The sequence below is a fragment of the Falco punctatus genome (genome assembly GCF_963210335.1).
Source record: "Falco punctatus genome assembly, chromosome: 15".
NCBI classification, from domain to species: Eukaryota; Metazoa; Chordata; class Aves; order Falconiformes; family Falconidae; genus Falco; species Falco punctatus.
This window is the reverse complement of record NC_137595.1, coordinates 20034133-20051309: the sequence shown is the minus strand read 5'-3', so window position 1 is coordinate 20051309 and position 17177 is coordinate 20034133. Positions and strand designations below refer to the sequence as shown.

At 46.9% G+C, this 17177-nt stretch overlaps 1 protein-coding gene across 3 annotated transcripts in view; it reads right to left on the bottom strand.

The window, feature by feature from the left end:
• PAK3 (p21 (RAC1) activated kinase 3) overlaps window positions 1-17177 on the bottom strand; it is an 81734-nt gene that overhangs the window by 49067 nt on the left and 15490 nt on the right. The window lies entirely within an intron of this gene.

The following is a 17177-nucleotide window of genomic DNA, read 5'->3' as shown; positions in this document are numbered from 1 at the left end:
GCAGAGCATTCACCTGTCACAGGGTTTGGCAGATGCAGGCTTGCTCTCATCATTTTCTTTCTTATCATGTAAACAATATCAAAGGAAACCTCTTCTTGCTTAGACTTCCACAATAAAAATTCTCTACCTAACAAGTCCTTGAGTTCACATTTTTTGGTCACCCTAAACTACTGAACTCCAGCTGGTGCATTAAGACTGCTTTTAATAAACCACTTGGCATCTTGCCTATTAAGTTTTCAATGTTGTTTACATTAAAAAAAAAAAGAATCAAAGAAGGTTTGGAGGAAGAGAGGGAGGAAAAAAAAGGAAAAAGGACTATCTTCCCTGCTCCTCATATTCTCTGCAGGTGTTGGTGCTCTCTCTGCTCTTCCATAGTTTATTCTCTGCTTGACATACTTACAGAAGATGTGCCATGACAAACACGACCAGCTGACCCCCCCAGCCTAGCACCATTCCAACCCACGCTAACTATGTTCACCAAGGAAACAGCCATGGCCCTTGCCCCACAACTGTCCCCGTGGGCAGACCAAGAGCTGGCTTTGCCTCGAGCCACACGTGCGCGGTTGTGCAGGAAGCCAGCAAGAAGGTAGGTGTACTGGGCCAACTGCAGCTCAGCTCTGCTCAGGCGCTGGCCCGTGCCCCACTAGACACACGTCAGCCAAGCCAACAACCACCACACAACTGTGGAAGAGATGAGGAAGCAGCAATATATTGCCAGTCATTGAAAGTTAGGGACAGTTACCATTTTCTAGCACCTTCCAGTCACCTTTTAGCACATTTCGCCTTTGCAATTGCTTAGTCTGCGAGCTGAGAAACTTGCTGTAGTAAATAACACTAAACCTCTGTGACAGAGAAGGATGAATCTCACATTTAGAAGGTCTAACTCAAGGCCACCCCAGGATTGCCAGGCAGAGCTGGGAGGTGAACCCCACTCCAAGAAGGAAAAATAAAGAACAGGGAGTCCTCTGGATGTCTCCAGCTCTGCTACTGGGGCTGAAGACAAAGACCTCTAGTCAGAAGAGCGTGGACTTCAGGCCTCCAAATGCCACAAGCAGATACAAAGACCAACACCACATGAGAAGATTTGCTATATTGATCTTCCTAAGGCATTATGGCATGTTTGGAAGGACACAGCTTCTGCCTCCAGGTAAGGAAAGGGCGAAGCCCAGGCTGCCACATGCCTTACACCCGGGAGGTGGATGCATTCCAGACTCTGCATCATCTCTCTAGGGCACTAGGGCAGGAAGGCATTCATATACCCATTTACTTCCTCAGGGACAATGTTTTGCCTTTTATTCTTTGCCAGGCCTTTTATTTACAGCTGACTAGCTTCATATATATAATATTCACCTGCTACGTTAGTGATCTTATCGTGCGTAATGGCATATCTACCTTGGGGGTATTCTGGATCTGGAGCAGTCAGAGGGGGGAAATGGAGCAGTTGCTGCATGCACTTATTTCCAGTTGCCAGCTAGACCCTGGCTTCAGAGCAGCAGGATGGGAAGACCAGGAGAGCAAATGTACAAATGCTATTCTTAAATAGGTCAGGGGAGAAATGACACCTATATGCAGAAAGCAAAACAAGATCCACACACTAGATGTGGTGTTTTCTCAGCTACCACAATGGTCTGGTATTTTTAAACTGCTAAAACAGGGACTCAGCACTTAATGCCTCATTGCTCAAAAAAATAATCTTCTGTTCCACAGCAGAGCTCTACTACTCCTCTTTGCCTGACTCCATATTCCAACAGGAAAACAGTCCATCATCCTCTTACAACCCAAATAAAAAATAAAGGGGTTTGGGGAACTACTTAAAATTCCTCTGCACTTGTCATAGCCTCCTGCAGAGTCTGCAGCCACCATGGCTAAGAAAAATGGGCCAGCAGAGGATGAAACACCACCCCCAAAAGGTGGTGGCATCCAGGAGTAAGGGCACCCCAGCCTCAGTCACCGTAAGGCAGAGTGCTTGAGCCAGCAGGGACCGTTCCACTTTTGGAAATGGCACTGTCCCCATGCTACAAATCCTAGTTAGAGCAACTGGTAGGTAAATCATAGTTTGGGGTTTCATTCGTTTCCTGCAGATTTTCAGTAGGACAAACCACTTCTCCATACAAGCACAGATGCCTTGTCTGAAGGACCTGGGAGCACATTTGCAAGTCACTGATGCAAAAGGACACAGATCTTTTAATATACACAGACAAGAGCCAAGCCACATCTGTTCCCAACACATCAGGGTGCCCCCATTCTCTGAAGGTCTCTGTCCAGAATGTGCGGAGCCAATCTGCACTTGCTCCTTTAAGACGGAAGCGCCTCCCTTGCTCAGTAGGCATTTCTAAAGCAGCCTGAGGTCCTAATGCAAATCCCTACATAAGTGCGAACTCCCAGAGCAGCAGCTGACACTAATGCAATCTTGTATAAGGTCAAAGAAAGCACCAAAAATAAGGAACCATCAAAAAAGCACAGAAACAAGTAAACAAACAAAAAAGCAAGGGAAGAGGAAACAGGACAACAACAGGACCTAAAATAGATTCCTTGTGCCAGGCACACATCAGATTTATGGCATAAAAGCTTTGCAAATAAACCTGTTCTTAAAACAGCTCATCAACATTTACCCTGCTGCTGGCTGAAGCCTACTACTGTTTGACACTCCCTACCTTCTATTTACAACTTCAGGCCTTAAAAGAAAACTAAAAGGTATTAATTGAGCACACTACGAGGCACAAAATGACACCTGCATTGTTATATATTCTATAAGCAAAGCAGGCTGAGAACTGGAGAGGACAACAGAGAAGCAGTATCCCAAGACAGATGTCCAAGACAACCTTACCAGCTCCTCCTCCGCTTGTCTTTATCCTCCCGTCATTTCAAACAAGGGCCAAGGGTTTGGAGGGGCACAGCTCTCCCAGGCATGCACTCGCAGGTGGGTACTCAGGCACACGGCCTGGAGAGCTTGCGCCAGGGCACCGCGACAGCCAGCGAGGAGGCAGATCCAGCTGCATTGACCCAGCACTGTGCCTGAGCAAAGGCAGCTGATACACAGGCACGGTACCGAGGCAGAGACAGCTCACGACCAGCCAACTCCAAGAGCAGACAGAAGATGGTACGTCTCCGTGCTCGCTTCACGTAGAGCTGCGGAGCCTTGCAGATCCCTTCTGGCAGCCTTGAGCAGGCTTGTGCCCCATTCCTGGTGCTGACAAATGCTTTAAAGAGCATTTCATCGTGTACACAGACAGCAGCAAACCACTGCTCCTCGGCTCAGCTAGCAGCAACTGCCACCTCAAACTACAAGATGCCCATGTCTGCAGTGAGCGATGTAGGCATGTTCCTTCCCAGGCCCCATCCCAGGAGGGCCAGTAGAAGCTATGGGAAGATGGTGGGATACTAGGGAACTGGCAGCACACTGCCAGCCTCCAGGCTCACAATATGCACAGCTCCACCTCCCCACAAACCAGTGCGTGAAACTGGTCACCACCAGGGAACAGGAGCAGGGCTCTGCCTGCTGTTTCCTTGCAGACCATATCCACAGAATCATCAGAGTTGGAAGGGACCTCCGGAGATCATCTGTTCCAACCCCCTGCTAAAGCAGGTTCACCTAGAGCAGGCTGCACAGGATCACACCCAGGTGGGTTTTGAATACCTCCAGAGAAGACAGAGGCAGAGTCATGTGCTGAGGGTACAAGCATGGGACACCTGCCACAGACTTCACAAACTACCTCAGACAAGTTACTCACCGTCTTTGTGTGTCTGTTCTTGCAAACTCAGTTGTTTCTTGAGAAACTCAACCCTCTTTTCACTGCTGTTAACATAGATGGGAGGTTGCTTCCATTTTGCCAGACCTACCAGACTTTAAAGAACCTAGAAAGAGCCAGTTTAGTTTCAGAAACCTGACAGCAGTCATGTTGCTAGCCAGCCCTTGGTACATGCAACACAGTGTCAACAACTGGGATAATGAAGCAGAGAAAAAGGCCCCCAAAATACCTCCTAGGAACTGAAAAAACAAGCACTGGAGGGGATATCAAACCTCTGGAAATGCTGGATTGCTAGGGGAAAAAAAAGTCAACAGAAGCAAGAATAAAGCCTGTACATTTATCTGTCCTTGAGGAGGAAAAGACAAGAAAAATGGAGGTGAAATGATTTTACTAAGCAGCAGAAAACTAGGAGAAATGAGCAAGACACTGTTGCCAGGGACAGTATCTAAAAAAAACCAACGCAGAACAGCAGATACATCGTCTGATCTCAGACAAAATGAACCTGTCTAAAGGCACTATTGTTGAGGCAAAATCACAAAGCAGAGAAAAGAATAAATGCTTCGGTTACAGAGCTGTGCATCACCACGTCTATGTGTAACTCCAGAGATACTAGAGGCCCCCTAGTGAAGCAGGTAACAGCCCAAGCCACGCGCTGCTCTGGTTACAGGGGAGCCTGCGAGGCTCCTGCTCCAGCTCTAGAGAAATGCCTCCAAACGGCATGGCTGTCTGACCTACCCAGTGAGTGTGGAAGACAGTGACAGACCCAAAGAGCGCATCTGCACTGAGTAAGAACGTGGTTAAAGGAACCCAGGCCGCATGGAGACAGACAGCCCGAAAATACAGACTTTGTGGTCCTGAGCACAGTACAGGAAGATCTGTGAAAAGAAAAATGCTCATCTCAGAGCAATGGGGTAAACACATACAGGAAACAGAATACCTTTACGATGGTTTCTCCAAAGAGTTAAGCAACAAGAGTGAATGCAGTGACTGAGGATGCTCCTGTGAAAAGAAGGGTCTCTGCAGTACAACCTCAGCAGACGAACAGACTCTCAATAGTCAGGCTCCACAAAAGAAGCTGCCAGCCATTCTACAGCTATGTTTGCTGTTGTGCCATTAAATCAAAGACCAATTTGATTCCAGCTGGATTGTAGAGCCAGCTGCAATGGTAAGAGGCAATCTTAGACTGGAGAAATGCCACCAAACATTGAAAATAGAATACAAAAAAATGTTCTGAGGTCAGTGGGCAAATACAAGCTGTTGATAAAAAAAATATCTCACAAAACCAGAGGCAGTATCACTTTAGCGTGACAGAAGCTGACAGAACCATCCACTGCTTGGCAGGAAGGTGATGTAAATGTGAAATAAACATATTTGATAAAGAAATATCAGCATTTTCGTAGAAACTTATGTCCCTAGAAGGCCTCAGCAGACAAGATGCTTTGATTAAAAAAACAAGAAAGGAAAAAAAAAAAGACCACAGAACACACTAAACCAATTAAAAGCCACACTAACAGGTCACAAAGACAAACTGATCTAAGAATCATCACTGAGTCAGCCTGTTCCTAGTGAGGTTAACTCCTTGTCCTGCATTTACCCTGAGGCCTCTAAAGCCAGTCTTAGAGCAAAAGACATGATGAGCACCTTACAGTGTACCGGGCTGGAGAAGCTCTGCAGACTCGGCACCACCGCTCAAGCCTGTGAGCATCTGAGGCCATCAGCACACACTGCAGCGACAGGCGGTGGTAAGGGATGGAGAACCTCCATCCTGGGGCTCAAGGGTCCTCAGCGGCAGAGGGTGGGGTCAGGGCCACCTCAGGGAGCACAACCAGACATGGGTCCCACCCCAGCTGGAAGGGCAGCTCATCAGCCTGCTGTCTCCACCAGCGGGGCAAGGCTGGAGGCAGTCAGAGCCAGGAGCTGGGAACACAGGTAGCACAGCCCCGGCTGCCTGCTGCTGGGCTAGAGACCTGCATCAGTCCTTATCTCCTGAGCCGCTCAAAGAAGCCGGTACACCAGAAGTTGCTCTGCCACTAGCATGATTTTGTCAGCTCCTCCCTAATTTACAGCCTTAAGCAGATGCCTGCTTTTCCCTGCCCAGTCCTGAGGTACCAAAGTCCTACACAGCAGCTCAGAGCAACACTAAGATGCCTCAGAAGCAAACCCATGAACAGCAAGTTGGGAAGCCAGCGAACCCATCCCGTCTACCAGGTGACGCCTAACAGGTCACAAAGCACATTTACTCAGACAGAAAAGAAGCCACCAGCTACACCCCCTGGAATGTGACTGTTCCATCCACACCTTACTAATCACCAGCACTGTCTGGGTCACAAGCCAGGAGAACGGACCACGACAACAACCTGGTGGAGTACATCCAAGAGATAATTGCCCATGTTCTGCAGAAAGCATCAGCATACAGCGCTTCCTGGTTGATCACTAGTGGCAGCAAAGACATGCAGGAAGGGAAGCTACAGAATGAAATGTGTGTGCCTCAGCAGAAGAAAAGACAGTAGTTTAACACATCAAATTATTACCGAACTAATGGGAGACTCCAATTGATTTCAGAGTGCAGCAGACAGCAATGCAATGCTGGCTCCTTGATGAACCAGACGACAAGAAAAAAAAATACTACCTTCTCTTTGCAAGACTACATGTCACGATACACCAGCCAGCCACGCCCTCAGAACTTCTGTTGATAGCATGTACCCTTGCCAGCACTCATTAGAGTGCCATTGTCCTGGGTGAATCGAGTTACAGCAACAAAAAAATACCTGCTTATGCCCCAACCTTTTCTAGCATTGCTTGGCAGCCCAGAGATCCACCCCACCAGTGAGACACACAGACCTGGGCTAGGAGAAAGCTACAGTGGAAAACTAGCCAAAGACCTACTAGTGTAAAGGTTCAAACACCCCACCACCCCCCAAGCCTTGTAAATTTTGGAGTGAAACCTAAGCGATGCCTCTGTGAAAAGGCAGTGACCACCTGGTCCTGTTTGTTTAGTCTTTATACCTGAACAAAAGCATCCACCCACTTTTAAGAGGTGAAGGTTCTTTTGCAAAACCAATGATTTCTTCCAGCTCAAACAGCTCTTGCTTGTCATCAGAAACAAAATAAGACAATAAAACCTTGGTGTACCAGAGAAGAGAAAATATTTACCTTGCATTAAGTAAACTCTTCCCAAGGTGCAGGCACAACTGTGAACACGAAGAAATGTTAAGAAGAAACGAAGATGGTAGAACCTGTTTGCAGCTACACACCTCAAAGCCAGAAGGGATACGAAACTGGATCTCCTCTCTTCAGGAGTAAAAAAAAATGTCACAAAGAACCACAAATTATTTATTAAAGAGAGTATGATACCACAGGGAAACAAAACAAAACCTAAAATAATCTAGATGCAGACATTTCTATCAAGAGAAACCAGATAACAGTACAGGGAAGACAGCTCTTTCCTCTATTATCTTTAATGCAATTCTGCTTATCAGCATCATCATTACAGCTAAAAGTGCAAAGACTTTAACACATTTAGGGTCTTATTCAATTCCCACTGAAGCCACCGAATAGACTCCAGTAATGCTGTATCAGGTTTCTATGGGCCCTTCCAATCTGAGGAGCTAAACACTCCTTTAAGAACTGAATGAATTCAGCTTCCTTCCCTTTGTGAGGAAAATGCCCTGGCCGCCTGCCCTTTCTGACTCAGACACACTTGGCCCAGTCCTGCAAAGGACCAAGTTCCCTCTGCTCCCACCAAAGTCAAGGGCATCTCTAAGGCTCAGCATGCCAAAACCCAGGCTGCCAGCCACACCGGGGCCAAACGCCAAGGCGCCAGCTAGTAAATGCACAAACCCTGAGAAGAAAGAAGTGTGAAGGCAAAGCCCATGGCACGGAGCAGGCGGTCCTGTATCATTTTCTGCGCATGCCAGGCTCATGCAAGTCCTGCTGTACCAGTGGGCATGCTTCTCCATTTCACCCTGGGACCTGCGAGTCTAATCTGAGCTGACGCAGAATGGTGCACACACTTGAATGAGCCTCCGCTGAAAAATGTGGGCCATCACATCTTGGTTTATTACTATTTCATTATTTTCAGATTCAGTTCGGGCCACAGCAGCTCCTAAATAAATGCAACACTTTACAGATGTTGTTCCTGTATTACTTTGTGCTGTAAAATATTTTTCTTCCTTTCTCTACAAAATATTTATACAGAATGGTAACATTTGTGCATCCAAAGAGCCATTTACCTCAGTTTTACAAAACCCTTCACCAGCTACAATTAATTAAACCCCTTGATACCATAAAGCTAAGTTTCTGTAACACCCATCCCTAACTCTGATAATCTCAAAGCACTTCTGGAGTGATCAGCGAATCCTTATTAGACAAATCACACACTTGTCTGTAGAGCCAGGGACAGAATCCTGGGCTTTCCGCTGCCAGAAGTCTCCACGTAATGGGAAATGAGAAAAAGTGGTAAAGCCAGACGCTGCAGACTGCAAACCACACAGCCTGGGCCGGACCAAGCTCACCCTTGGCACCAGAAGCTGGGCAGAGCTTACCTGAGCGAGCCAGAAGATGGGCATCAACCTGCAAAGAGCTTACACATTAGGAAATCAATGCCCAGAGATTAAATTACCACTCCAAATTGTCCTAATAAATCTATGAATGTAAAAATGAGATAAATTAACAAACAGGTCACCAACTGTCCCTGATACACACCCCAAGAGCCCGAACTCCTCCTCCTGCTGTCTAACATTTACCACCAGCAGTTGTAAGCTCTCCAGCCTAGGAATGCAACCGGAGTTCCCACATTCTGCCCCTTGTACACACAGCATGTAATGTATCAAATCTACATTCTGAATTAAATTGTACAAAGCATCTCCTGTACTCCGGGGAATAGCAAACACTGCCAGCTGAAGACAATGACAGCAAAATCATCTTTTGCCCCGGCACACTGCCACACTTGTTAGCTATCCACCATCCAGAACAGTCCAGTCCAGACAAAGGTCTACGGAAAGTCAGCTTTATTATCCCTCTATCCCTGAGACATCAGGTGGTTTGCTGCACTCCTACCTGCCACACAGCTGTCCCGTCCTTGTAAAGCTGCATACCCTCTGCTACGTCTGCCCTGATATTCTGACATTCAACCACTTGCCTACAGCTACGGCGGCAGGTGTACCTGGTCACATCACTTACTGAATTCTCTTCTGCTAGATGCACTGACCACATGCCCTCTGCATGTCTGCAGCCTCTGGTTCCCCTCAGCTACATCACTTAGTGGCTGACTTCTTTCAAATAATTGATTAATGCTGCTATTGACATGCCCATAATTTCTGCTGTTCTCATGAGGAGCTAAGGTCTTTTAAAAATATGGCCTTTGATATCCAAATCAAATCCAAATATCAAAAGGGCTTTCTCCCATCCTGCCTCCTTGTGCAGGAGCGCAGGAGGAAGCGCCAGGAATCTGATGTTCTCTTCTTCTCTGCTCTGTAACTGACTAATCACGGGGACTCTGGCCAATTGCATAATTACAATGTGCCTCAACTCCCTCATTTCTCAGCGGCTACAATTACGCTGTAACAAATCCCTGGTGACCTGGGACTGATCCTGTACTTTGGATTCTGCCTCCCTGCAGGCACTTCACATTTTTGACAGGCACAGGCCATGCTCCTGGGAGAGCCAAGGTCTCCGACTGGAGCTTGTCATGAATTTTTCAGCAACTTACATGTCAGTGGCTTGAAAAAAAGAATCTTTTCATGGGAATATACCACTGCTCTGGAAGGCTTCATCAAAAGGATGTGTCTCTGGATGAAACGGAGAGGGGATAGCATTTCCATTCTCTTAGAAAGCAGCTGAAGAAAGTGCAGACCTGGGACTGTTAACAGGAGAGGGAAACCTGGGTTCAATACAGGCATCAGCCTGGCAGGTATCCTGGCAGGGGATCCGGATTCCCCAGGAACAGTTTTTCCACTCCTTTGTGAAAACTTCTTAATAGTGCTCCTTTCACTCCCACTCTTTTCTAAAAAGCTTTAGAATATTTAAGTGCCAGGGAGATACGGAAGAGAAAACCCTTTCCCACCTGGCCCTTCGACAGGGATAGAGCTGAGGTTCCACACACCTGCAAGTGGTGCTGTGTACACACAGCAACCTGCGTGTCACCGGCTCAGCTCCCAGGAGTCCAGGGATGTTAGAATTGCCACCCAACCTCCCTCCAACAAAGAACCAGCCTGCTAGCCACCTCCCAGGGATTCTGTGCAGATTAATGATTAGTTAATGGCTGGAGAGTGCTTGGAAAAGGTAGAAAGGAAGGTACTGCTGTCATTTCCCATGACTGTCACAGTGCTCTGACACATGCCACAGGCAACTTGGATCTGTCCTTCCTATGAAGCTGTGATGCTGGACTCCACATTCATCAGTTCTTCCAAGCACAACATGTAAGTTACAACAAGCAAACTACGATCTTGGCCTAGAACCTTTTAAGAGAGCTCTGGAGATGGGCACAGCGCCACACGTTCTTAACATGCAAATGTAGCCCGTGAGACATCACTGTCCCATGAGACTATCTGAAGAAGCCCTTCTGCCAAAAGCTACTGTGCATCCGGAAAAGCTGGCAGAAAGGAAGATTTGTCCATACTGAACTATTGTACGTAGCAGCTGCTGACTCAGCCTGAAGCGCCACTGAAGGGATTTGGGCTAATTTTCCAACCCCACAGTGACAAAGGCTGAAGCACACATTCTTGCAACTTGGCTCCAAGGACGCTAAGTCCCAGCAGAGGGGAGGAGAGGACCACCAGGACTTGGATCTACTGGAACTCACCAGCCTTCCCTTCAGCTTCGTCACCCAAACTGACAACATGGAAGGCACTGGCCAAACTCTCCTTAGAAAATTATTTATTACAACACAAACTTTAATGCCAACACATCTAAAGCAGGCCTAACTCTTCCAGCAGCCAGTATTACTTAATTTGACAATCCAACTGCACAAAATGGATTGAAGCAAAGGCTGGAATTTGCACAAGCACGTTTATGCTGGGTGTCCACACGACTCAAAGCAGGTGATTTATAACTAAATCAGTTAAGCCACTGTCACTTTTCTGACAAGCCCAGAGCTTTCTCCTCCTGGACTGACAGGACGGATTACCTTCATCTCTTTGTAAGTCAAAAGACCAAAGAAATATCTATTCTGCAGCCAAAGCTGTGCTTGACATTCTTAAAGATGCACTCAACTTTGCTCTTCCAGCAGGCACACCAGCACAGGTCACAGCCCCCTCCCAGCACAAGGACCTTGGTGAGAGCCTGGCCCATGCCAGCTTCCATGGAGAAGCTCAAGGGGAGCACCTCTGCAGCATCACCTTATGCCCTGGAAGAGAACACTGCAGTTCTTCTGGTCCCCCAGGAATTACATACCTCTACTCTTTACCTATCTATCCTCAGTAAAAAAAAAAAAAAAAAAAATCTGCTTTGATAACTTGCTGGCAATGGCTGTCAAAAATCCAATTTATGTGCATGTGAGTGCTGTATGTGCGCACATCAGAAATTACTTTTATCACTCAGCTTTCTCACTAATCTCCTTTTTACCAAACTCTGTGGATATAGGGTAACCTGATATTAAAAGAACTCTGCTAGATTATCAGTGCAGGCAGTGTCCAACACCTCCATTTCTGGGTGTGCAATCACCTGCAATTTCAGATAATGCACCTTCCCCAAGGCTTTGACAAAATACATGTTTGTGTTGCAGAACACCAAGAGACAGAAAGGCAATAAATTCTCCTCCCCATCCCTTCTTCCAAGAGATAAACAACTTGGCAACTTGAGTGATAAAGGACCAATATAATTATATGTCATTAAGCTGCAACTAACACTGGTAGAGAATGGATAAGGGCCTGCTGATTAGAAATGCTATCAAGGAACATCTAAGATGTGGCATTAAGACACACTGAAAACAGAATACATTTCATGCTTCTCCTAGAAATACTTAACTCTACTTCAAGCTGTCACCTCTTGTTTTACGTGGCATGAGCACTTTATGCCATGAACAATTCTTTCTTCCATCAAAGGTTTTATGAAGGAGAGAACAAACAGCATCTACCAACAAAAGAGAGCCTCCACATTCTCTCTGGCAAAACGAAGCCCATCTCAATCTTCTTTCAGAAAGAAATGCCAGCCTGATCAGAAAACAGTACCAGACCCCACCGCACATCCCAACTCTCCTCATCCAAGGGCTCCACCTGAATCCGTACCACTCCTGCATTTACTTCTTGGACTTTCTTGAAAGAAAATTCCTGTGCTGAAAATCTCATCCATAAGTTTCTTGCCAATCACGACCAAAACTTCATTCACTTACTTTCCAAGAATATTATGAGAATCAGTAATGCAGCAGAGAAATCACTGCCCGTTTCAGGTGCAGGCAGAAGGCAGTGCTCAGCTCCCATGAGAATCCAGCTCTGATTGCATATGAGTCTCACCGTCCACGTGGAGAGCAAATACTTCTACTCATCTGCCAAGCGGCAGGTGCTTAGACTTATCAAGCACATATTCCTGCACGTTCCCTTCAGGGTCCAGACAAATTTAGTATCTTCAATATCAAGAACCCACCTATATAACACCAAGAGAGCTACTGGTACCTCTACAGCCCATTCGGGTCCTGGCTTCTCCCCAGAGATCACCACAGGGGGGGTTAAACAGTGGTTCTGGTATTTGCAATGGAAAAATTGTGGGCTGCTGCAGGATGTGGGACTGCATTCCTTTAAGTCTGAAACAGGTTTCATATCAGATCATACAAATCTCTGATGACTTGTGAGCTGAAGAGGGAAGTTTCTCTGCCCCTTCGACCGGTTCCACTGATTTCTATGACAGGGGAGTTTGACAAACAAAAGCATTAGCCCAGTTCTAACCTGACCTGTCTTCTGATCCCACACAAACATTTCTATGTGGCCAGTATATGACTGGCCACCAAGGCAGAATTTGTGCCAGTCTTCTAGGTTTGCACCATTCTCAGCTCAGCGAAGTTTCACAACAGCTGAAAGCTGGAGCCTTTATCAGAGGTGAGTGTTCAGCGTTACTGATGGAACTCAGTCATGATTATCCAGGTAGATGTTATACTCTTAGCAATTACCATCAACACTAACATAACTTGCTGCTGCGAACTCCAGGAGTGCCTTGATCTGATTGACACTCAGGGGCATTCCATCATAAGGTGCAACATACGATCCCAGTCTGACAAGTTGATGCTGCAGACTGTGTAAATGGAGGTGAATCACTTCCTAGGCCTTTGCAGGCGGTTTGTTTGCCCTCAAAGAAAAAAGTTTCCATTCTTCTAAAGGCCACTTGGACAGCACCACCATACATTCTTTTCCCTGTCTATAAAGAAGCACCTTTAGGGTAAAAGCCATTTTCCGACTGGCCTACGCCTGCAGCCACCTGCAAAATGCCTGTCCCAAGAACTCTGTGAGAGGAAATCTTGTGAGAGGAGAAGGACTTAGAAAGAGAGCTACAGAAAGGATGAACGTGTGCTGGAAAAGAGCAGAAATCTTGAGATCATGTTCCTATTGCAAATGCTAATTAGGTGTCACATCAAGATGAGAACTGATGCAGTTGTGAAATACAACTATTTTATAAAACTCAATTTTGTAAATTAAATGAAAACTTGAGGTCAGACCACATAACTGGAGGTAGGATTTGGCCTAATGCCATCACAGAATCATAGACTGGTTTGGGTTGGAAGGGACCTTAAAGCCCATCTAGTTGCACCCCCCTGCCACAGGCAGGGACACCTTCCCCTGGACCAGGCTGCCCAGAGCCCCGTCCAGCCTGGCCTTGGGCACTGCCAGGGATGGGGCACCCACAGCTGCTCTGGGCAGCCTGGGCCGGTGTCTCACCACCCTCACGGTGAGGAATTTCTTCCTAATATCTCATCTAAATCTCCCCTCTTTCAGTTTAAAGCCGTTGCCCCTTGTCCTATCACTACATGCCCTTGTGAAAGCTCCCTCCAGCTTTCCTGCAGCCCCCGTCAGGCACTGGCAGGCTGCGCAGGGTCTCCCTGGACCCTTCTCCTCTCCAGGCTGAACCACCCCAACTCTCCCAGCCTGTCTTCACAGCAGAGCTGCTCCAGCCTCTGAGCATCTTCGTGGCCCCTCCGGCCTCCCTCCGACAGGTCCGTGTCCTTCGTGTGCTGGGCCCAGAGCTGCACGCAGCACTGCGGGGGGGGCTCAGGAGAGCAGAGAGGCACAATCACCTGCCTCACCTGCTGGCCACGCTGCTTTTGGTGCAGCCCAGGATACCGTTGGCTGGCTGGGCTGAGAGCGCACATCGACAGCTCATAGTCAGTTTTTCACCCACTAATACCCCCAAGTCCTTCTCCTCAGGACAGCTCTCAATCCACTCGATCCATTGCCCAGCCTGTACCTGTGCTTGGGATTGCCCCAACCCACGTGCGGGACCTCGCACTTGGCCTTTTTGAACTTTGTGAGGTTCGCACAGGCCCACTGCTCAGGCCTGTCGTGGTCCCTCTTGATGCCACCCCTGTCCTCCAGCATGTCGACCACCCCACACAGCTTGGTGTCACAGCAAACTTGCTGAGGGTGCACTCAGTCCCACTGTCCGTGTCGCCAACAACGAAGTTAAACATCATTGGTCCCAGTTCCAACCCCTGAGGAACGGCACTTGTCACTGGTCTCCACCTGGACATTGAGCCATTGAGCACAACTCTTTGGGTGTGAACATCCATCAAATCCATGTCTCTCCAGTTTAGAGACAAGGATGTTGTGTGGGACAGTGTCACATACTTTGCACAAGTCCACGTAGATGATGTCAGTTGCTCCTCCCTTATCCACAAAACAGTCACCCTGTTGTAGAAGGCCACCACATCTGTCAGGCACAGTTTACCCTTAGTGAAACCATGCTGGCTGTCAGCAATCACCTCCTTGCTTTACATGCGCCTTAGCACTGTTTCCAGGAGGATGTGCTCCATGACCTTGCTGGGCAGAGGTGAGACTGACTGGCCTTTTCATAACGACTGGCCTCTGGGACAGCAGGTGTGTCATGAAACCCCTAGTGAGATAGTTAATGCAGGCTAAGAGAACAGTACTGCCAGATTGCTTTGAGCCAAAAGTAATCTCACCACTGAGCTCTGACAGAGGTTTGAAAATCCCTTCAGATCCCAGAAACTTGACTGCACAACAATGCAACATGTGGCAGAACACACATCTACATGTAATACTTACCTGGGATGCTGCTTGGAGTGAGTTTGTTTAGTTTCCCCCGCTCTCTCAATTTCAATGTGTTTGTATTTCCAGGAATTTAAGTGAAAGGGCTGAGAGTGATAAGATTTTTCCAACATCACAGGAAAAAATACAGGAAAACTGGTAGGCCAGAGTTGCAATTGCATTTTCACTTGTTTCACAAACAAAACACCACTTGTGCCGAGCAGGTGCGGGGGGGAGATGTCAAGTTTCACGTATCGCCCAAATTGAACAAGAGCATTATTTAACTTCCCAGTTAAATGGACTGAAATGGGTAAGTCCCTTCAGCTGAGGGATATCAGCTTTCTGGAAAGACAATGGCACAAGCCTAATGTGGGAATAATTCAGGCCCTACCTTTTCCCTTCAGAATGTGAGGCACAGACATTTATACAGAAATGCAGCTCCACAGGCTGTGGGATCCTGGGTACCAGAAATTCTGCTCAGTGCAGTCTCAGGCAAAGCACAGGGAGAGGAGAGCCCAGAGGGACAGTCTCTAAGATGTGATTCCAGCATCCACAGCTGGCCTAAATTTTACTCCATGCCAGGAAGCAGCTCTTTTTCTCACAGATGGCTGCTGTTAGTGAGCGCTGACACCCACCACGGAGCAAGTGGGCATGCAATATTAATAGCATCAATGAGAAAATTATGAGCCCACATCAAAGCACTGAAAGTTGTTTTTAATGACTTTTGGCTTTAAAACTAAGTGCAAAGGGAAAAGTATTACACACAGCTAGGCATATTTAGAGGACTTTCTTTTTAAGATGTGAATCTGCAGTTTTCAAACACACACACATGTATGCAGAATGACCCCTTAAGGACAGAGAAAAGCTGCTGTCAGCTGTAACTCAGCAAATCACAAGTTACACAAAGAAATAAAAATCAATGCTGCTCTGAAATTTACCCTGGTAGAAAAGTCAAAGGTATCATAACTAATAGCTGGGAAGTTCTTCTGTGACCATGTTTTTCCTACAACACAATCATCCCCTTGGAATCTGGGTCCAAAGATTCTGCTGGAATTAAACAGAAGGAAACCAATGATGTAAATGAAGTAGTACAAACTCATTTGCTAGAATTTTTCTAGTAGCAGGCAATGATAAAAGAGCATAATGAATTAAACTAATTTAGAAGTCTCCCCTCCTCCATTAAAACACTCTTGACGTTTGACCAAACTACATAGAGCCTATTTTCATCAACAGAGGCAGCACAGCTGAAACACAGATGAAGACACAGTCAGCAATGCAATCTCTACGAGAAGATTCTTGGATTTTGGGATATAATAAATCAGGAACAGATACAAAGCATAGAAACATGATTATGAGGATATACAGTGGCTGTTACTGGTGTCCCTTCTGACTGGCACAGGGACTGCTCAGCCACAGCTAAGTCTCCACAGGCAGGCACAGCCCCCCAATCTGAGTTCCTCTGCTTGTACTCCAAGCAACTTGAAGCATGTGTGTTTTGATAGCTGTAAAGGCACGTGAGCCGAACTGTACCCACACCAGCATGCCTTGCAAGGCGTCCATAGTCGTGCCCTGCTGACAGCTACAGGAGTCTATCATTTCCAGCTTAGAGGACATGTGCTCTATCACTGCAATGCTCTGAACAGCTGTAAAGTATGGCACGACGGTAACAGTGAAGTCTTCATGTGATTCTAGATGTGTTTCTTTGATAGCTTTGCCACTCTAACATCCACCCACAGTGAGGGCCTGACATCTTTTTAAGTAGTTTGTTGAGACATTACAACCTGATGACTCCACTTAGTTATTTATCTTAATCTGCAACAGACCTCAGAGCTGTACAGTAAAATAGGATGGGCTATTTCCTCTCTGAGCAGGTGAAAGCTGGAATCAACCACTAATATATCTGCTCTACTTTCTCTGCTCAGTTAACTGGTTTCATTTTGAATCAAACCCTGCCAAGCTTGCACTTATTATTTGGGAAAAAAAGACAGGATCAAAGCCAATCCTGTCTTACACACGTGCAGCCTCCCTGACTTTACTGGCGCTCAGGCCAGACAGTCTGAAATTACATCACTGGCATCTTGATGCAGCTTAGATGGCATCACCTCAGGTTACACAGGAACACAGGACTGGGAGAGACCCACCGGGTCACCAAGTACAGTCCCACTGCCCAGGCAACCATGTCACCCAATCCCTTTATAAATGAATCAAAAATAGTTATGAGCCATGCTTCATCAGGCAC